The sequence below is a fragment of the Pseudophryne corroboree genome, chromosome 4, assembly GCF_028390025.1.
Source record: "Pseudophryne corroboree isolate aPseCor3 chromosome 4, aPseCor3.hap2, whole genome shotgun sequence".
Taxonomy (NCBI): Eukaryota; Metazoa; Chordata; class Amphibia; order Anura; family Myobatrachidae; genus Pseudophryne; species Pseudophryne corroboree.
Genome location: NC_086447.1, coordinates 372,752,896 through 372,773,187, shown reverse-complemented (window position 1 = coordinate 372,773,187; position 20,292 = coordinate 372,752,896). Strand labels below are relative to the sequence as shown.

The 20,292-nt window shown below is 47.9% G+C and overlaps 1 protein-coding gene across 4 annotated transcripts in view; it reads left to right on the top strand.

The window, feature by feature from the left end:
- The window catches only part of FAM131A (family with sequence similarity 131 member A), a 145,655-nt gene that overhangs the window by 11,248 nt on the left and 114,115 nt on the right, over positions 1 to 20,292 (top strand). Inside the window, exon 1 of one of the 4 annotated variants that reach the window (XM_063916609.1) lies at positions 13,373 to 13,470. The exons of the other annotated variants lie outside the window; for them this stretch is intronic. The gene's annotated coding sequence lies outside the window, so the exon portion shown is untranslated. Of the gene's footprint in view, positions 1 to 13,372; positions 13,471 to 20,292 lie in introns of those variants that run through there. 4 annotated transcript variants of the gene reach the window in all.

The window sequence follows — 20,292 nt, the reverse complement described above, 5'->3', positions numbered from 1 at the left end:
GAGAAGAAGTGAACTCACCTGCGTGCAGGATGGATTGGCTTCTTTGGCTACTGGACATTAGCTCCAGAGGGACGATCACAGGTACAGCCTGGATGGTCACCGGAGCCTCGCCGCCGGCCCCCTTGCAGATGCTGAAAAGAGAAGAAGGTCCAGAATCGGCGGCAGAAGACTCCTCAGTCTTCTTAAGGTAGCGCACAGCACTGCAGCTGTGCGCCATTGCTCTCAGCACACTTCACACGGCAGTCACTGAGGGTGCAGGGCGCTGGGAGGGGGGCGCCCTGGGAGGCAATGTAAACCTATTTTTTGGCAAAAAAAATACCTCACATATAGCCTCCGGGGGCTATATGGAGATATTTAACCCCTGCCAGAATCCGTTGAAGAGCGGGAGACGAGCCCGCCGAAAAAGGGGCGGGGCCTATCTCCTCAGCACACAGCGCCATTTTCCCTCACAGAAAGGCTGGAGGGAAGGCTCCCAGGCTCTCCCCTGCACTGCACTACAGAAACAGGGTTAAAACAGAGAGGGGGGGCACTAATTTGGCGTTAGAAATATATAAAAAGATGCTATAAGGGAAAACACTTATATAAGGTTGTCCCTATATAATTATAGCGTTTTTTTGGTGTGTGCTGGCAAACTCTCCCTCTCCAAAGGGCTAGTGGGTCCTGTCCTCTATCAGAGCATTCCCTGTGTGTGTGCTGTGTGTCGGTACGTGTGTGTCGACATGTATGAGGACGATGTTGGTGAGGAGGCGGAGCAATTGCCTGTAATGGTGATGTCACTCTCTAGGGAGTCGACACCGGAATGGATGGCTTATTTAGGGAATTACGTGATAATGTCAACACGCTGCAAGGTCGGTTGACGACATGAGACGGCCGACAAACAATTAGTACCGGTCCAGACGTCTCAAAAACACCGTCAGGGGTTTTAAAACGCCCGTTTACCTTAGTCGGTCGACACAGACACAGACACGGACACTGAATCCAGTGTCGACGGTGAATAAACAAACGTATTCCTTATTAGGGCCACACGTTAAGGGCAATGAAGGAGGTGTTACATATTTCTGATACTACAAGTACCACAAAAGAGGGTATTATGTGGGATGTGAAAAAACTACCTGTAGTTTTTCCTGAATCAGATAAATTAAATGAAGTTCCCCCCGATAGAAAATTATTGGCGGTATACCCTTTCCCGCCAGAAGTTAGGGCGCGTTGGGAAACACCCCTTAGGGTGGATAAGGCGCTCACACGCTTATCAAAACAAGTGGCGGTACCGTCTATAGATAGGGCCGTCCTCAAGGAGCCAGCTGACAGGAGGCTGGAAAATATCATATAAAAGTATATACACACATACTGGTGTTATACTGCGACCAGCGATCGCCTCAGCCTGGATGTGCAGAGCTGGGGTGGCTTGGTCGGATTCCCTGACTAAAAATATTGATACCCTTGACAGGGACAGTATTTTATTGACTATAGAGCATTTAAAGGATGCATTTCTATATATGCGAGATGCACAGAGGGATATTTGCACTCTGGCATCAAGAGTAAGTGCGATGTCCATATCTGCCAGAAGATGTTTATGGACACGACAGTGGTCAGGTGATGCAGATTCCAAACGGCACAAAGGTGTATTGCCGTATAAAGGAAGAGGAGTTATTTGGGGTCGGTCCATGGGACCTGGTGGCCACGGCAACTGCTGGAAAATCCACCGTTTTTACCCTAAGTCACATCTCTGCAGAAAAAGACACCGTCTTTTCAGCCTCAGTCCTTTCGTCCCTATAAGAGTCATATTTGCCCAGGGATAGAGGAAAGGGAAGAAGACTGCAGCAGGCAGCCCATTCCCAGGAACAGAAGCCTTCCACCGCTTCTGCCAAGCTCTCAGCATGACGCTGGGACCGTACAGGACCCCTGGATCCTACAAGTAGTATCCCAGGGGGTACAGATTGGAATGTCGAAACGTTTCCCCCTCGCAGGCTCCTGAAGTCTGCTTTACCAAGGTATCCCTCCGACAAGGAGGCAGTATGGGAAAAAATTCACAAGCTGTATTCCCAGCAGGTGATAATCAAATTACCCCTCCTACAACAAGGAAAGGGGTATTATTCCACACTATATTGTGGTACTGAAGCCAGAAGGCTAGGTGAGACCTATTCTAAATCTAAAAAAATTTGAACACTTACAAAGGTTCAAATCAAGATGGAGTCACTCAGAGCAGTGATAACGAACAGGAAGAAGGGGACTATATAGTGTCCCGGGACATCAGGGATGCTTACCTCCATGTCCCAAATTTGCCCTTCTCACTAAGGGTACCTCAGGTTCGTGGTATAGAACTGTCACTGTCAGTTTCAGACGCTGCCGTTTGGATTGTCCACGGCACCCCGGGTCTTTACCAAGGTAATGGCCGAAATGATGATTCTTCTTCGAAGAAAAGGCGTCTTAATTACCCCTTACTTGGACGATCTCCTGATAAGGGCAAAGTCCAGGGAACAGTTGGAGGTCGGAGTAGCACTATCTCGGATACTGCTACAACAGCACGGATGGATTCTAAATATTCCAAAATCGCAGCTGATCCTGACGACACGTCTGCTGTGCCTAGGGATGATTCTGGACACAGTCCAGAAAAAGGTGTTTCTCCCGGATATGAGAGCCAGGGAGTTATCCGAGCTAGTCAAGAACCTCCTAAAACCAGGAAAAGTGTCAGTGCATCATTGCACAAGGGTCCTGGTAAAAATGGTGGCTTCCTACGAAGCAATTCCATTCGGCAGATTTCACGCAAGAACTTTTCAGTGGGATCTGCTGGACAAATGGTCCGGATCGCATCTTCAGATGCATCAGCGGATAACCCTATATCCAAGGACAAGGGTGTCTCTCCTGTGGTGGTTACAGAGTGCTCATCTTCTAGAGGGCCGCAGATTCGGCATTCAGGATTGGATGCTGGTGACCACGGAGGCCAGCCCGAGAGGCTGGGGAGCAGTCACACAAGGAAAAAATTTCCAGGGAGTGTGATCAAGTCTGGAGACTTTTCTCCACATTAATATACTGGAGCTAAGGGTAAATTTATAATGCTCTAAGCTTAGCAAGACCTCTGCTTCAAGGTCAGCCGGTATTGATCCAGTGGGAAAAACATCACGGCAGTCGCCCACGTAAACAGACAGGGCGGCACAAGAAGCAGGAGGGCAATGGCAAAAACTGCAAGGACTTTTCGCTGGGCGGAAAATCATGTGATAGCACTGTCAGCAGTGTTTCATTCCGGGAGTGGAAACTGGGAAGCAGACTTCCTCAGCAGGCACGACCTCCACCCGGGAGAGTGGAAACTTCATCGGGAAGTTTTTCCACATGATGGTGAACCGTTGGGAAATACCAAAGGTGGACTTGATGGCGTCCCGTCTGAACAAAAAACGGGACAGGTATTGCGCCAGGTCAAGAGACCCTCAGGCAATAGCTGTGGACGTTCTGGTAACACCGTGGGTGTACCAGTCGGTGTATGTGTTCCCTCCTCTGCTTCTCATACCTAAGGTACTGAGAATTATAAGACGTAGAGGAGTAAGAACTATACTCATGGCTCCGGATTGGCCAAGAAGGACTTGGTACCCGGAACTTCAAGAGATGCTCACAGAGGACTTATGGCCTCTGCCGCTAAGAAGGGACTTGCTTCAGCAAGTACCATGTCTGTTCCAAGACTTACCGCAGCTGCGTTTGACGGCATGGCGGTGGAACGCCGGATCCTAAGGGAAAAAGGCATTCCGGAAGAGGTCATTCCTACCCTGGTCAAAGCCAGGAAGGAGGTGACCGCACAACATTATCACCACATGTGGCGAAAATATGTTGCGTGGTGTGAGGCCAGGAAGGCCCCGCGAAGAAATTTCAACTCGGTCGATTCCTGCATTTCCTGCAAACAGGAGTGTCTATGGGCCTCAAATTGGGGCCCATTAAGGTTCAAATTTCGGCCCTGTCGATTTTCTTCCAGAAAGAATTGGCTTCAGTTCCTGAAGTCCAGAAGTTTGTCAAGGGAGTATTGCATATACAACCCCCTTTTGTGCCTCCAGTGGCACTGTGGGATCTCAACGTAGTTCTGGGATTCCTCAAATGACATTGGTTTAAAACCAGTCAAATCTGTGGATTTGAAGCATCTCACATGAAAAGTGACCATGCTCTTGGCCCTGGCCTGGGCCAGGCGAGTGTCAAATTGGTGGGGTTTTTCTCAAAAAAGCCCATATCTGTTTGTCCATTCGGACAGGGCAGAGCTGCGGACTCGTCCCCAGTTCTCTCCCTAAGGTGGTGTCAGTGTTTCACCTGAACCAGCTTATTGTGGTGCCTTGCGCCTACTAGGGACTTGGAGGACTCCAAGTTGCTGGATGTTGTCAGGGCCCTGAAAGTATAGGTTCCAGGACGGCTGGAGTCAGGAAAACTGACTTGCTGTTATCCTGTATGCACCCAACAAACTGGGTGCTCTTGCTTCTAAGCAGACTATTGCTAGTTGGATGTGTAATACAATTCAGCTTGCACATTCGGTGGCAGGCCTGCCACAGCCAAAATATGTAAATGCCCATTCCACAAGGAAGGTGGGCTCATCTTGGGCGGCTGCCCGAGGGGTCTCGGCTTTACAACTTTGCCGAGCGGCTATTTAGTCAGGGGCAAACACGTTTGTAAAATCCTACAAATTTGATACCCTGGCTAAGGAGGACCTGGAGTTCTCTCATTCGGTGCTGCAGAGTCATCCGCACTCTCCCGCCCGTTTGGGAGCTTTGGTATAATCCCCATGGTCCTTTCAGGAACCCCAGCATCCACTAGGACGATAGAGAAAATAAGAATTTACTTACCGATAATTCTATTTCTCGGAGTCCGTAGTGGATGCTGGGCGCCCATCCCAAGTGCGGATTATCTGCATTACTTGTACATAGTTACAAAAATCGGGTTATTATTGTTGTGAGCCATCTTTTCAGAGGCTCCGCTGTTATCATACTGTTAACTGGGTTCAGATCACAGGTTGTACAGTGTGATTGGTGTGGCTGGTATGAGTCTTACCCGGGATTCAAAATCCTTCCTTATTGTGTACGCTCGTCCGGGCACAGTATCCTAACTGAGGCTTGGAGGAGGGTCATAGGGGGAGGAGCCAGTGCACACCACCTGATCCTAAAGCTTTACTTTTTGTGCCCTGTCTCCTGCGGAGCCGCTATTCCCCATGGTCCTTTCAGGAACCCCAGCATCCACTACGGACTCCGAGAAATAGAATTATCGGTAAGTAAATTCTTATTATTAGACTGTGCGGGACATGAAGAAGGAGCTGTGTATACATTTTTCTAATTAAGTACTGATCTGGGCAGAGGAGGTGGAAGAGTAAATACATACCCTCCAACATGACCCGCCCCACTAGGTACAAAATGCTCTGTTTCAGGACTTCCCTCTTAATTTATTATTGCCATCACCTGTGAAGAAACAGCTTTCTTATCATTTAACTAGTTCAACACAGGTGATGGAAATCATAAATTAAGAGGGAAGTCCAGAAACAGAGCATTTTGTACCTAGTGGGGCGGGTCATGTTGGAGGGTCTGGAAATATGCACTACCAACCCATGCACTTTGTACCACCTACACAGTGATAAGGGGTCACTAAGGTATTTAGGTGCGGTTTCACCAGCTGTGAAGCCTGAGGTAATTGCCTGGCATTGTAGGATACAGGGGTAGCTTTTACAAGCACTGCTATATATGGAACCTAATGTGGGGCGTCTTGTGTTGAGCCTTCCTGCCATAGTACTGTAAGCTAACTGCAATATAATCTTATCTAAAGAGTGTGTTTTATTTGTTTCGTGTTACGACATTTGTGCAACAGTTTATAAATGTAATAAACTGCAGATTAATTGCATTGAAAAGTAATGACCACAAGGTCATTTTACCACTTTAAAGTTGCAATGTTACCTACACATTTGCAATATGATACTGTATCACAGCGTATATATTGTCCAAAATCATAATGGTTTTCTAAGATAACATTCTGGGAGGCAATGCAATCTATTTAAAATAATAATGTTATACTGAAACTATTGCTAAAGATAACTGCTGTAAAGTAACAAGGTAATCATTATTTACGTGGTACTAGACTTAGCTCTGCACAAGAAAGGCAGCTAGATAGTATGTGATATAAATACATTAAATTACAGCAAAGAGAGAATGGTCTTGCCTGCATTATTTTTATCCATCCCACATTACTTGGCACTGTCATTTCCTGTCACATAGCACTCGCTGGCTATGGGAGCTCTGAGAGCAGCTGGTCAATTAATGGCTACAGGCATGAGCAAAAAGACCTGAATGTGATTATTATTGAAGATCTCTGTCACTAACATGCAGTCATCACTCCTCACTCTCTCATTCTCCTACTTTGCACATGCTAAGTAGTTTTTGGAACACATCATCCGTTCTATGTTTCTTTTAATGTACTGTAAACAGATTTCATTCTATTTGAAATACAGTGCATCTGGAAAGTATTCACGGCGCTTCACTTTTTCCACATTTTGTTATGTTACAGCCTTATTCCAGAATGGAATACATTTATTTTTCCCCCTCAAAATTATACACACAATACCCTATAATGACAACGTGAAGAAAGTTTTTTTTGGGATTTCTGCAAATTTATTAAAAATAAAAAACTAAGAAATCACATGCTCAATATTGAGCTCAGGTGCATCCTTTTTTCCACTGATCATCCTTGAGCTTAATTGGAGTCCACCTGTGGTAAATTCAGTTGATTGGACATGATTTGGAAAGGCACGCACCTGTCTATATAAGGTCTCACACTTGACAGTGCATGTCTGAGCAAAAACCAAGCATGAAGTCAAAGAAATTGTGTGTAGACCTCTGAAACAGGATTGTCTCGAGGCACAAATCTCGGGAAGGGTACAGAAAAATATCTGCTGCTTTGAAGGTCCCAATGAGCATAGTGGCCTCAATCATTTGTAAATGGAAGAAGTTCGGAACCACTAGGACTCTTCCTAGAGCTGGCCAGCCATCTAAACCAAGCGATCAGGGGAGAAGGGTCCTAGTCAGGGAGGTGAACCTGATGGTCACTCTGTCAGAGCTACAGCATTCCTCTGTGGAGAGAGAAGAACCTTCCAGAAGGACAACCATCTCTGCAGCAATCCACCAATCAGGCCTGTATGGTAGAGTGGTCAAACCGAAGCCTCTCCTTAGTAAAAACCACATGGAAGCCCGCCTGGAGTTTGCCAAAATGCACCTGAAGGACTCTCAGACCATGAGAAACAAAGTTCTCTGCTCTGATGAGACAAAGATTGAACTCTTTAGTGTGAATGCCAGGCGTCATGTTTGGAGGAAACCAGGTATGGCTCATCACCAGGTCAATACCATCCCTACAGTGAAGCATGGTGGTGGCAGCATCATGTTGTGGGGATGTTTTTCAGCTGCAGGAACTGGGAGACTAGTCAGGATAGAGGGAAAGATGAATGCAGCAGAGACATCCTGGATGAAAACCTGCTCCAGAGTGTTCTTGACCTAAGCCTGGGGTGACAGTTTGTCTTTCAGCAGGACATCGACCCTAAGCACACAGCCAAGATATCAAAGGAGTGGCTTCAGGACAACTCTGTGAATGTCCTTGAGTGGCCCAGCCAGAGCCCAGACTTGAATCCGATTGAACATCTCTGGAGAGATCTGAACATGGCTGTGCACCGGTGCTTCCCATCCAACCTGATGGAGCTTGAGAGGTGCTGCAAAGAGGAATGGACAAAACTGCCCAAAGATAGGTGTGCCAAGCTTGTGGTATCATATTCAAGACTTGAGGCTGTAATTGCTGCAAAAGGTGCATCAACAAAGTATTGAGCAAAGGCTGTGAATACTTATGTACATGAGATTTCTTAGTTTTTTATTTTTAATAAATTTACAAAAATCTCCAAAAAACTGTTTTCATATTGTCATTATGGGGTATTATGTGTAAAATTTTAAGGGAAAAAAATAAGTTATTCCATTTTGGAATAAAGCCGTAACATAACAAAATGTGGAAAAAGTGAAGTGCTGTGAATACTTTCCGGATGCACTGTATATTTGTAAGCCAATTGAGTGTTACTTATTTTAGCAAATTTTTGTATATTTGCTGACCTATCTGCAGGATTATTGGCATGCAGGAAGCCTGAAATTCTGCACAGAACTGTGGCCTAATTTTCCCCCCTCGCTCCTATCTACAACATACAACAACACTCCCAAGAGCCGCACCCTAACATCTCTCTAAAGCTGAGTACACACCTTTTCAGTCACTCGGGTGATGGGGTAAACGCTTCTGATTGGCGAAGTGCTGCATACCCAGCTTGACCCCCTGTGAGCCCTGTTAGAAATAGCTCAGTGTGCGCTTCTGTGGGATCTGAAGGTTGCGCAGATAAATATTAAACAGCATAGAAGATGCGACTTCACGATCCCGACTCTTGCAGGAGCATTTTAATGCTTCAGTAACGGTCCTGCATACACACCTATATAATCATCAGTCTGTTCAACTGGTCAGTCTGTTCAACCGTTATTGGAATGGGTCAAAGATTTTATAGGTGTGTACTCATCTTTAGTCTGTCTCTCCAATTTATCCATGACCACTCAAGGACGGGCATTTACTAAAGGTCGATTTTGATCAATTTAAAATTGCTGAAGACAGATTAAAATTGATCTCAGTTGATGTTGTTTTTCAGGGGCTGAGACACACATTTGCTAACGGGATTTTTTATATTAATTTCTTAATATTAAGAAATGTGTGTTTTGGCCCTGGAAGTACCACATTGAGTTTGTTCGATTTTAAATGTCCAAAATCAATGAAAATCGACCTTTAGTAAATTCCTTCCCCAGCAAGGGGATAGACTGGCTATCCTTTCCAACAACTGCCCCCCCGTAGCCTATTCATAAGGGGGGGGGGGGGGGGTACTCACGGAGCGATCGCTGCTTAAAATCTAAGCAATCTGACCAGATTGCTTAGATTTTAAGCAGTGATCTCTCCGTGTGTACCCCCACAGCGATAGCGATGCGCAGCCCCGCGCATCGCTATCGCTGGTGCTAGATTGGCCTGGTGCTAGATTGCTAGCAGGTCGCTCATTTCACCCACTGGGTGAAATGAGCGCTCCCCCCGCACGCTCAGCACACATCGCGCTGTGCTGAGCGGGGGAGCGATGTGTGGTGAGCGGTTCGCTCAGCACACATCTCCCCCCAAATAATGTCTCCCTTAATCTGGCTCTTATTGTTATGTTCGACGTACTCGGAACCCGAGAGACAGGGTGGTAATAGATGAGTTCCAAGTACTGAAACGTGATGCTGCAGTTCTCCCTAGTGGTCGGTCAACGCCTGCGAGACTATGGTTTCTTGGGCCCACGGCAGCCGTGTTTGAACGGGCGGATTAGGTCTGCCCGAACTCCGATGCCCCCCGGTCCTAGTTGGTGACAAGGCGTTAACCGAGACAGAGAGAGAACAACTAACTAAGACAGACACGAAAGAGATAGGGGAACCAATGCAAAAACAATAAACTAATTTATGTGCGGCGCAGCATACGTCGTAGTTCGGCAAGACAACAGTGGCGGAACCTCCGCAAAAACGCAAAAGATAAGGATAATACGGACAAAGCCGTAAGGTGCGGCAGAGCCTCTATTCACGACACCGGAAAAGGTGCACGTGGAAGGAACAGGACCCTAGGGCTGAAGATTCAGGAACTCAGGACTCGGAAGGCTGGATCAGATTCCCAGGAACAGGCTCCGGACACCAGGATACTGGACACAGGATTGAACTGGCTGTACAGGAACACTCCAGGGGCAGGACACAGCTTCACAGGAAGCTATCACTGGTGAGGCTGCCTGATCTTGGCTCCCATAAAAAGGTCCTATTGACCTATCACAGGAGAGCCAGCAGACCAGCCCCCCCAGACCTAATTGCCCAGCTGTTGACAGGCGCAGCTGCTTAGTAACAGCCGGGACGGGAGTGCAGGGCGGCCGCCGGGCGGCCCCGGACGCTCAGCGGCGGAAGTGATGCGCCGGTCCCGTTGCCTAGCAACGGCCGGGAGCCGCCGCGCCCCACAACACCCACCGCCACTGACACTTATCTTTAACACTTGTCTTCTGACTAGCCATATATAATCCTAATTGCTGGACTGTACTTGACCTCTCCCTTCTCCTTATCATACTGACTCCCCCCCCCCCCCCCCCCCCCCCCCTCCCCCCCATCCATCGGCCACGCTATATGTCAACTAGGCGGGCATTTAAATCTGCCTGACCAGCGGTGAAATCATTGTTGTTGGTGTCTGCAGTCAGCATATGGGACAGCTGGCAGGTTGCCAGTACACACATTGTCGTATCTATGGGCCTAATTCCGAGTTGATCGCAGCAGCAAATTTGTTAGCAAATGGGCAAAACCATGTACATTGCAGGAGTGGGGGATGGGGGGGCAGATATAACGTGTACAGAGAGAGTTAGATTTGGGTGGGGTTTGTGCAAACTGAAATCTAAATTGCGGTGTAAAAATAAAGCAGCCAGTATTTACCCTGTACAGAAACAATATAACCCACCCAAATCTAACTCTCTCTGCAAATGTTACAATTGCCACACCTGCAGTGCACATGGTATTGCCCATCTGCTCACAAATTTGCTGCTGCTATCAACTCTGAATTACCCCTTATATTGGGTACAGGGAGGCCCATACTACACACCCTGCACCCATATACTGTAATTATAATTACTCTTCCAGAGTCCATCGGCAGCCGACAGTGGTGACATAAATCACTGGGGAAATAGCATGGCGGCCATTTTCCCAATGATTCGCTACTGCGGGGTAGATTTGTCCTCAGGAATAAGGCACGGGTGCTGTTTTTATCGAGGACCTGCGCATGCGCACTAGGCTTTGCTGCGCCTGCTGACAGAGAGCAGGGGGCCCACAAGGATCTTGCAAATGGGCCCTCTATTCTCTTAATCTGCCCCTGCATACATACAGCTAGACATGCCAATATATCCGAATGATATATCTGCATCGGCTCTGCTGCACTGCCGCCCTGATATGTCTGTTAGCGACATTGTTCACAGACATATCGGGTGAATACACCCACTGATGAACTACTGCTATATCGTTCATCGGACAATTATTTATCGTTAGGTGTGTACCAGTTTATGAGTTAAAATGCACCTGACAGATTAGAGAAACAGTCCACGATTTGTAAACAAAACAAAACAAAATTGAGAGGTGAAATGATCCAATGAACATCATCTTTCCAGTGTAAAAACTACACAATTATTGTTCCTAACTGAACGATAATTATGCCTAAAAATTGTTGAGACAACATTTTTAAATGCACTGTGGGCCTAATTCAGACCTGATTGCAGCAGCAAAATTGTTCTCTAATGGGCAAAACCATGGGGGGTAATTCAGATCTGATCGCTGCTGTGTGTTTTCGCACAGCATGCGATCAGATCTGAACTGCGCATGCGTCTGAGCCGCACTGCGCCAGTGCGACAGACGTCTGCTACGGGGATCGGCGCGAAGGATCCAGTCACACGGGTGTTTGCAAGTAGATTGACAGGAAGAGGTCGTTTGTGGGTGGCAACTGACCATTTTCCGTGAGTGTCAGGAAAAACGCAGGCGGGCTCAGGCGTTTTGAGGGAGGATGTCTGAGGTCCGCTCCGGCCTCGATCAGGAGGATTCAATCGCAGTGGCTGAGTAAGTCCTGGGCTGCACAGAGACTGCACAAATAGATTTTTGTACAGCTCTGCTAATGAAGCAATTGCACACTTGCACAGGCTTTTCCCCTCCCCCTGTAGGTGGCGACTATCTGATCTTAGGGCAGCAAAAAAACAGCCCAGCGATCAGATCTGAATTACCACATATGTGCACTGCAGATGGGGCAAATATAACACGTGCAGAGAGAGTTAGATTTGGGTGGGGTGTGTTTAATCTGAAATCTAAATTGCAGTGTAAACATAAAGGAGCCAGTATTCACCCTGCACAGAAACAAAATAAACCACTCAAATCTAAATTTATCTGCACATGTTATATCTGCCCCCCCTGCAGTGCACATGGTTTTGACCATTCGAGAACAATTTTGCTGCTGCAATCAGGTCTGAATTAGGCCCTATGTTGGGCAGGTGACATTTGCTGTATAGTGGCCCTCATTCCGAGTTGTTCGCTCGTTCTTTTTCATCGCATCGCAGCGATTTTCCGCAAACTGCGCATGCGCCATGTTCGCACTGCGACTGCGCCAAGTAAATTTGCTAAGAAGTTTGGTATTTTACTCACGGCATTACGAGGTTTTTTCTTCGTTCTGGTGATCGTTGTGTGATTGACAGGAAGTGGGTGTTTCTGGGCGGAAACTGGCCGTTTTATGGGAGTGTGTGAAAAACCGCTGCCGTTTCTGGGAAAAACGCGGGAGTGGCTGGAGAAACGGGGGAGTGTCTGGGCGAACGCTGGGTGTGTTTGTGACGTCAAACCAGGAACGAAACTGACTGAACTGATCGCAGTGGCAGAGTAAGTCTCGAGCTACTCAGAAACTGCTTAGAAATTTCTATTCGCAATTTTGGGAATCTTTCGTTCGCAATTTTGGTAAGCTAAGATTCACTCCCAGTAGGCGGCGGCTTAGCGTGCGCAATGCTGCTAAAAGCAGCTTGCGAGCGAACAACTCGGAATGAGGGCCAATAGCAGCTCATTGTGCAGTCAGATGTCAGGAGCTGTTGGAACAACCGTTGGAATCGGGTGTTGTGTACACAGTGCAATCGGACCAAGCAGCCGAGAATTGACTGTTCGGCACACTTATTGCACAGTATGTACATAGCTTTACTCCAGACCTAAACCGATTTTGGAGCACTGGAGAGATTGTAATTAATCCTATGGTGTGGTGTCCTCTGGAGGTCTTACGGAGCTGAGCACCAGGGCCATAAATTAAATAGGTACTCCGAAATTCTGGAGCCTACTCTCCTGGAACCGTAGGGCAGATGTATTAAGCCTGGAGAAGTGATAAAGCAGTGATAAGTGTAAGTTGATAACGCACCAGCCAGTCAGCTCCAATATGTAAATTGACAGTTAGCTGACTGGCTGGTGCATTATCACCTTGCACTTATCACTGCTTTATCACTTCTCCAGGCTTAATACATCTGCCCCCATATTTGGTAGGGAGGGGGGACCCTAGAGACCCATATCATAGAACTAATTTGGGCAGGAGTTTTAGAGTTTCATGTTCCATCTGTCCATCATTGTTTGCTAATATGTGTATAAATGGCAAAATAGTCCCATTTGAACTATATGTGTACATCCACTACATTTTAAATGGGTGTTAAGTCAATAAGCTGTTTATTTTTTAGGTTGCAACAAACATTACTATTGTCAATGTCCTGCTCTCTTCCTTAAAAGGATATTATGTGGACTGAAATCCTACCAACAGTTAAGAGCTAACACTTCTTCATCCTCCAGCTGCTATGGAACCCAGCATCCGGTAGTCAGTGTTTAGCCCACTACCTTGCAGCCCTGATCCAAAGTAAGTACCAGGAGGACCCAATAAAGAATGTGCTGCAGCAGCTACACACAATGGGGGTAATTCCAAGTTGATCGCAGCAGGAATTTTTTTAGCAATTGGGCAAAACCATGTGCACTGCAGGGGAGGCAGATATAACATGTGCAGAGAGAGTTAGATTTGGGTGGGGTTTGTTCAATCTGCAATCTAATTTGCAGTGTAAAAATAAAGCAGCCAGTATTTACCTTGCACAGAAACAAAATAACCCACCCAAATCTAACTCTTTCTACACATGTTATATCTGCCTCCCCTGCAGTGCACATGGTTTTGCCCAATTGCTAAAAAAAATCCTGCTGCGATCAACTTGGAATTACCCCCAATACCCACAAGCAAGCTGTTCCAGTGAATGAACCTGGTGGCGGCAGTGACTACTTTCCTACTGTTGGGAGCACCACAGTGGTATCAGTAGGCACTCCCTGTCAGTGAGTGGTTAGTGACTGTGTAGCATCAGTAGAATGGACAGGAAAAGCAGGTTACTTGTGATAGGCGGAACTACTTAATTTCTCTGACGTCCTAAGTGGATGCTGGGGACTCCGTAAGGACCATGGGGAACAGCGGCTCCGCAGGAGACAGGGCACAAAAGTAAAAGCTTTAGGATCAGGTGGTGTGCACTGGCTCCTCCCCCTATGACCCCCCTCCAAGCCTCAGTTAGGTTTTTGTGCCCGGCCGAGAAGGGTGCAATCTAGGTGGCTCTCCTAAAGAGCTGCTTAGAATAAAAGTTTTGTTAGGTTTTTTATTTTCAGTGAGTCCTGCTGGCAACAGGCTCACTGCAACGAGGAACTTAGGGGAGAAGAAGTGAACTCACCTGCGTGCAGGATGGATTGGCTTCTTAGGCTACAGGACACTAGCTCCAGAGGGACGATCACAGGTACAGCCTGGACGGGTCACCGGAGCCGCGCCGCCGACCCCCTTGCAGATGCCGAAGAGAGAAGAGGTCCAGAAACCGGCGGCTGAAGACTTCTCAATCTTCATGAGGTAGCGCACAGCACTGCAGCTGTGCGCCATTGCTCTCAGCACACTTCACACCAACGGTCACTGAGGGTGCAGGGCGCTGGGGGGGGCGCCCTGGGCAGCAATGAAAGTACCTATGCTGGCTAAAAATACATCACATATAGCCTCTGGGGCTATATGGATGTATTTAACCCCTGCCAGGTTGTCAGAAAAACGGGAGAAGAAGCCCGCCGAAAAGGGGGCGGGGCCTATTCTCCTCAGCACACAGCGCCATTTTCCTACACAGCTCCGCTGCTAGGAAGGCTCCCAGGCTCTCCCCTGCACTGCACTACAGAAACAGGGTTAAAACAGAGAGGGGGGGCATTTTATGTGGCGATATTATTATATATTAAGATGCTATAAGGGAAAACACTTATATAAGGTTGTCCCTGTATAATTATAGCGTTTTGGTGTGTGCTGGCAAACTCTCCCTCTGTCTCCCTAAAGGGCTAGTGGGGTCCTGTCCTCTATCAGAGCATTCCCTGTGTGTGTGCTGTGTGTCGGTACGTGTGTGTCGACATGTATGAGGACGATGTTGGTGAGGAGGCGGAGCAATTGCCTGTAATGGTGATGTCACTCTCTAGGGAGTCGACACCGGAATGGATGGCTTATTTAGGGAATTACGTGATAATGTCAACACGCTGCAAGGTCGGTTGACGACATGAGACGGCCGGCAAACCAATTAGTACCTGTCCAGGCGTCTCAAACACCGTCAGGGGCTTTAAAACGCTCATTACCTCAGTCGGTCGACACAGACACGGACACTGACTCCAGTGTCGACGGTGAAGAAACAAACGTATTTTCCATTAGGGCCACACGTTACATGTTAAGGGCAATGAAGGAGGTGTTACATATTTCTGATACTACAAGTACCACCAAAAAAGGGTATTATGTGGGGTGTGAAAAAACTACCTGTAGTTTTTCCTGAATCAGATAAATTAAATGAAGTGTGTGATGATGCGTGGGTTTCCCCCGATAGAAAATTATTGGCGTTATACCCTTTCCCGCCAGAAGTTAGGGCGCGTTGGGAAACACCCCCTAGGGTGGATAAGGCGCTCACACGCTTATCAAAACAAGTGGCGTTACCGTCTCCAGATACGGCCGCCCTCAAGGAGCCAGCTGATAGGAGGCTGGAAAATATCCTAAAAAGTATATACACACATACTGGTGTTATACTGCGACCAGCGATCGCCTCAGCCTGGATGTGCAGTGCTGGGGTGGCTTGGTCGGATTCCCTGACTGAAAATATTGATACCCTTGACAGGGACAGTATTTTATTGGCTATAGAGCATTTAAAGGATGCATTTCTATATATGCGAGATGCACAGAGGGATATTTGCACTCTGGCATCAAGAGTAAGTGCGATGTCCATGTCTGCCAGAAGATGTTTATGGACACGACAGTGGTCAGGTGATGCAGATTCCAAACGGCACATGGAAGTATTGCCGTATAAAGGGGAGGAGTTATTTGGGGTCGGTCCATCGGACCTGGTGGCCACGGCAACAGCTGGAAAATCCACCTTTTTTACCCCAAGTCACATCTCAGCAGAAAAAGACACCGTCTTTTCAGCCTCAGTCCTTTCGTCCCCATAAGGGCAAGCGGGCAAAGGCCAGTCATATCTGCCCTGGGGTAGAGGAAAGGGAAGAAGACTGCAGCAGGCAGCCCCTTCCCAGGAACAGAAGCCCTCCACCGCTTCTGCAAGTCCTCAGCATGACGCTGGGGCCGTACAAGCGGACTCAGGTGCGGTGGGGGGTCGTCTCAAGAGTTTCAGCACGCAGTGGGCTCACTCGCAAGTGGACCCCTGGATCCTACAAGTAGTATCCCAGGGGTACAGATTGGAAATTTGAGATGTCTCCCCCTCGCAGGTTCCTGAAGTCTGCTTTACCAACGTCTCCCTCCGACAGGGAGGCAGTATTGGAAACAATTCACAAGCTGTATTCCCAGCAGGTGTTAATCAAAGTACCCCTCCTACAACAAGGAAAGGGGTATTATTCCACACTATTTGTGGTACTGAAGCCAGACGGCTCGGTGAGACCTATTCTAAATCTGAAATCTTTGAACACTTACATACAAAGGTTCAAATCAAGATGGAGTCACTCAGAGCAGTGATAGCGAACCAGGAAGAAGGGGACTATATGGTGTCCCTGGACATCAAGGATGCTTACCTCCATGTCCCAATTTGCCCTTCTCACCAAGGGTACCTCAGGTTCGTGGTACAGAACTGTCACTATCAGTTTCAGACGCTGCCGTTTGGATTGTCCACGGCACCCCGGGTCTTTACCAAGGTAATGGCCGAAATGATGATTCTTCTTCAAAGAAAAGGCGTCTTAATTATCCCTTACTTGGACGATCTCCTGATAAGGGCAAGGTCCAGAGAACAGTTGGAGGTCGGAGTAGCACTATCTCAAGTAGTTCTACGACAGCACGGGTGGATTCTAAATATTCCAAAATCGCAGCTGATTCCGACGACACGTCTGCTGTTCCTAGGGATGATTCTGGACACAGTCCAGAAAAAGGTGTTTCTCCCGGAGGAGAAAGCCAGGGAGTTATCCGAGCTAGTCAGAAACCTCCTAAAACCAGGCCAAGTGTCAGTGCATCAATGCACAAGAGTCCTGGGAAAAATGGTGGCTTCTTACGAAGCGATTCCATTCGGCAGATTTCACGCAAGAATTTTTCAGTGGGATCTGCTGGACGAATGGTCCGGATCGCATCTTCAGATGCATCAGCGGATAATCCTGTCTCCAAGGACAAGGGTGTCTCTTCTGTGGTGGCTGCAGAGTGCTCATCTACTAGAGGGCAGCAGATTCGGCATTCAGGACTGGGTCCTGGTGACCACGGATGCCAGCCTGAGAGGCTGGGGAGCAGTCACACAGGGAAGAAATTTCCAAGGAGTGTGGTCAAGTCTGGAGACTTCTCTCCACATAAATATACTGGAGCTAAGGGCAATTTACAATGCTCTGAGCCTAGGAAGACCTCTGCTTCAAAGTCAACCGGTGCTGATCCAGTCGGACAACATCACGGCAGTCGCCCACGTAAACAGACAGGGCGGCACAAGAAGCAGGAGGGAAATGGCAGCAAGGATTCTTCGCGGGGCGAAAAATCATGTGATAACACTGTCAGCGGTGTTCATTCCGGGAGTGGACAACTGGGAAGCAGACTTCCTCAGCAGGCACGACTTCCACCCGGGAGAGTGGGGACTTCATCTGGAAGTCTTCCACATGATTGTGAACCGTTGGGAAAGACCAAAGGTGGACATGATGGCGTCCCGTCTGAACAAAAAACTGGACAGGTATTGCACCAGGTCAAGAGAACCTCAGGCAATAGCTGGGACGCTCTGGTAACACCGTGGGTGTACCAGTCGGTGTATGTGTTCCCTCCTCTGCCTCTCATACCCAAGGTACTGAGAATTATAAGACGGAGAGGAGTAAGAACTATACTCGTGGCTCCGGATTGGCCAAGAAGGACGTGGTACCCGGAACTTCAAGAGATACTAAGAAGGGACTTGCTTCAGCAAGGATCATGTCTGTTCCAAGACTTACCGCGGCTGCGTTTGACGGCATGGCGGTTGAACGCCGGATCCTAAGGGAAAAAGGCATTCCGGAAGAGGTCATCCCTACCCTGGTCAGAGCCAGGAAGGAGGTGACCGCACAACATTATCACCGCATTTGGCGAAAATATGTTGCATGGTGTGAGGCCAAGAAGGCCCCCACGGAGGAATTTCAACTCGGTCGATTCCTGCATTTCCTACAAACAGGAGTGTCTATGGGCCTCAAATTGGGGTCCATTAAGGTTCAAATTTCGGCCCTGTCGATTTTCTTCCAGAAAGAATTGGCTTCAGTTCCTGAAGTCCAAAAGTTTGTCAAGGGAGTACTGCATATACAACCCCCTTTTGTGCCTCCAGTGGCACTGTGGGATCTCAACGTAGTTCTGGGATTCCTCAAATCACATTGGTTTAAACCGCTCAAATCTGTGGATTTGAAATATCTCACATGGAAAGTGACCATGCTGTTGGCCCTGGCCTCGGCCAGGCGAGTGTCAGAATTGGCGGCTTTGTCTCACAAAAGCCCATATCTGATTGTCCATTCGGACAGGGCAGAGCTGCGGACTCGTCCCCAGTTTCTCCCTAAGGTGGTGTCAGCGTTTCAACTGAGCCAGCTTATTGTGGTACCTGCGGCTACTAGGGACTTGGAGGACTCCAAGTTGCTAGATGTTGTCAGGGCCCTGAAAATATAGGTTTCCAGGACGGCTGGAGTCAGGAAAACTGACTTGCTGTTATCCTGTATGCACCCAACAAACTGGGTGCTCTTGCTTCTAAGCAGACGATTGCTAGTTGGATGTGTAGTACAATTCAGCTTGCACATTCTGTGGCAGGCCTGCCACAGCCAAAATATGTAAATGCCCATTCCACAAGGAAGGTGGGCTCATCTTGGGCGGCTGCCCGAGGGGTCTCAGCTTTACAACTTTGCCGAGCTGCTACTTGGTCAGGGGCAAACACGTTTGCAAAATTCTACAAATTTGATACCCTGGCTGAGGAGGACCTGGAGTTCTCTCATTCGGTGCTGCAGAGTCATCCGCACTCTCCCGCCCGTTTGGGAGCTTTGGTATAATCCCCATGGTCCTTACGGAGTCCCCAGCATCCACTTAGGACGTCAGAGAAAATAAGAATTTACTTACCGATAATTCTATTTCTCGTAGTCCGTAGTGGATGCTGGGCGCCCATCCCAAGTGCGGATTGTCTGCAATACTTGTACATAGTTATTGTTACAAAAATCGGGTTATTATTGTTGTGAGCCATCTTTTCAGAGGCTCCGCTGTTATCATGCTGTTAACTGGGTTCAGATCACAGGTTGTACAGTGTGATTGGTGTGGCTGGTATGAGTCTTACCCGGAATTCAAAATCCTTCCTTATTGTGTACGCTCGTCCGGGCACAGTATCCTGACTGAGGCTTGGAGGGGGGTCATAGGGGGAGGAGCCAGTGCACACCACCTGATCCTAAAGCTTTTACTTTTGTGCCCTGTCTCCTGCGGAGCCGCTGTTCCCCATGGTCCTTACGGAGTCCCCAGCATCCACTACGGACTACGAGAAATAGAATTATCGGTAAGTAAATTCTTATTTTTGTTTACATGAAACAATTTTTGAAACCTCAAGAATTGTAAATCTGTATTTCCCACATTACTGTTCACTACATTTGTTTAAACTGAAAATAAAACTATAGCTCACATATGCTTTCCTTTACAGGTATAGACTTTCATATTGTTATAAGAGGTTGGGTTTGAAATGCTGGATGTCGGGATGCCGCAGTCAGAATACAGACCGCAGCATCCCAACAGTGAGAATCCCGACAGGGGGAAGGTCGGTTAACTTACCTTCCCCCAATGGCCCCCTAACCCTCCCTTCCTGTAGCTTACACCTAACTCTCCTACCCGCAACCTAACCCTAACCCTCCCCGGTGGTGCCTAAACCTAATCCCCCCCTTCCCGCAGCCTAAACCTAACCCTCACCCCCCCCCATTCCCCGCAGCCTAACTCTGCCCTTCCCGCACACACACCCACACCCACACACCCACTCACCACAGCCTCCACCTAACCTCCACCTACTATGTTGCATTGGGTTAGAGTTCCCTATGACACTGCTTTTTTTGTGTGTCCTATTATCACCTGGGTGTCCCACCCCTCCATTACAGTGACTTTTTTAAGTTCCACATCCTGAATGTCACAGCGAGTGCCCCTATGTGTATTCCAGGTTGAGGACCACCGCTCTAAAATACTATTTCTCTAACGTCCTAGTGGATGCTG